At 40.0% G+C, this 2,347-nt stretch overlaps 1 protein-coding gene across 1 annotated transcript in view; it reads right to left on the reverse strand.

The window, feature by feature from the left end:
- The window catches only part of LOC105298172 (aldehyde oxidase 4-like), a 56,295-nt gene that overhangs the window by 17,466 nt on the left and 36,482 nt on the right, over window positions 1-2,347 (reverse strand).

A 2,347-nucleotide genomic window follows, 5' to 3' on the forward strand; every position in this document is an offset into this window, starting at 1 on the left:
TTTCTGTCTCTACAGATTTGCCTGTTTTGAACATTTCATATGTGTAATAATATGATATGTTGTCTTTTGTGATCAGCTTCTTTCACTGAGCGTTGTTTTCACAGTTCATCCATGTTGTAGCATGTATCTGTACTTCACCTTTTTCTATGGCTGGAAATATTCCATTGTATAGATATATCACTTTTTTTTTTTCAATCCATTCATTAATTGATAGACATTTGTGTTGTTTATACTTTGACTATTATGAACAATGGTGTTATGAACACTTGTGTATAAGATTTTGTGTGGATATATGCTTTCATTTCTCTTGGGTAGATAGATACCTAGTTGTGAAACTAGGTTATATGGGTTATATGGTCACTCTATCTTTAACATCCTAAGAAACTGCCAAGCTGTTTTCCAAAGCGACTGTGCCATTTTTCATGCCCACTAGCAATGTATGAAGGTTCTAATTTCTCTATACCCTTGACAACACGTTGTTGTTGATTATAGCCGTTCTGGTGGATATGAAGTGGTATTTTTGGTTTTGATTTGCATTTCCCTAGTGACTAATGATGATGAACATCTCTTCATGTGCTTATAAATCATTCATAGAATTTCTTTGGAGAAATGTCTATCCAAATCCTTTCTTGGGCCTGCTTTTGATATTGCCTCAGGTTCTGGGCTGTTTGACTGTGAGTACCCAGTGTCTTAGCTTCCCTTGGGAAATATCTGCTGTTTGGGGGCTGAACGAGTGTACCTTAGGAGGTGTCAATGACAGATAGCAATGATGACCTTGGAACATACACGTTATCCATTTGGAGCCCAAAGCCATATATTGTCTACTAAAAGGGACCTCAGAAGTGATCTTTGTCACCTTCCTCAATTTACAGAAAAAGATATTAAAGCCCAGTGACTTGTAGAAGATCATGTAGCTGCTTAGGGGCAAAGCCCATATGTCCTCACTCCTCTGTGAACTTCAAAACTTGCAACTATGGAGGCTGCAGCCACTTCCCATCTCAGCATCAGTCCCCTGCCCTTTCATTTTTGCCTTGACTGGCAGCTGGTAGCTTCCTCCTCCCATAGAGCCTACCCAGTCCTTTAGGACCCCAAGGTACCAACTCACTGTGCTCTAACACATAGCCCCTAGCTTTTCCTCTCAGTGATACTTGTTATTACTCCTTTTCCCAGTATAACTGTTTAAGTATGCTCCTGTATCTGGCATTATTCTAGGGCCTAAAACTCCACATTTTAAAAGAAGGGAATGTCAGAGTATTTTCTTTACTTGCCGGGGGGCGGCAATGCCTTATATCTCAACCACTAGAACAGGACTGAAATTCACATGGTATGTGCTGGGCTGAAGTGTCTTGGAAATGCAATCTCTTTACACGTACACCACCAATACATGAACGCATTCATATAGAGAAGCAACACAAATGAATCACAAAGGGAAATTTAAATACATATGTACCACCAATACATGAAAACATTCATATAGAAAAGCAATGCAGACGAACCACAAAGGGACACATAGGGAAATGTAAATGTTATACTAACGTTTCGACCCCCATGAGATTAAGTTTTACACTATTAATTGTTATAAAGGAAAGGTGAATTTTGCCCTATATTTCGGAAGGCAGCAAAAATTTCAGGTCTCTTCGAAAGGTCTGCTCTTTTAAGGAAATATTTGCTCCATTTTCTTCATTCTGGACTTTGGCTAATGTCAAGTGTGCCAGAAGTTTGAGGCACAGAAGTGGGAGAAATCAAAAGGCCCCTAGAGCAGAATGCCTGGTTATAAGAGCCTCACGTCACACAGTCATCTGGAGTCTCATTTTCCCGAAATACCCTATTACCTGCACATGAGTTGGAAACTGTGTTCCAAGGTATAACACCATTTCTTTATCTTCTGCTTTTGGGATAGCCAGGATAGTTTGCATTTCCATGTAAAAATGTTCCTGTCCTTCCACGTGGATCTCATCTGTAAAGCATAAGCAATGTTTACTCGAAAGTCCCATCTTGGGGGCTCTCAGTGGTGTTTGGTTTATAAAGAGCTAGTTGCTTCAGCTTATGGAGAATTGGACTTTATATCATTTGGTTAAACCACTTTTTCTAATTAATCCTCACTGTGACCCTGGGTAATTCACTCCCCCTCTCTTGGCCTCAGTTTTCTCATCAGTCTAGTCGGGTGATGAGATCTGTGATGTGCTGGACTTGAGTGCACATGCTCAACCTGATCACGTATCCAGGCTCTGTCATCTCCTTGCTCAATGAGTTTGGCCAAGTGATTAAACCCTCATTTCCTCATCTGTAAAATGGTGAGTAATAATAATATGCACCTCAATTAAGTGACATTGGCATAACTGAGTCA

Source organism: Pteropus vampyrus, unplaced genomic scaffold (genome assembly GCF_000151845.1).
Source record: "Pteropus vampyrus isolate Shadow unplaced genomic scaffold, Pvam_2.0 Scaffold146, whole genome shotgun sequence".
Lineage (NCBI taxonomy): Eukaryota > Metazoa > Chordata > Mammalia > Chiroptera > Pteropodidae > Pteropus > Pteropus vampyrus.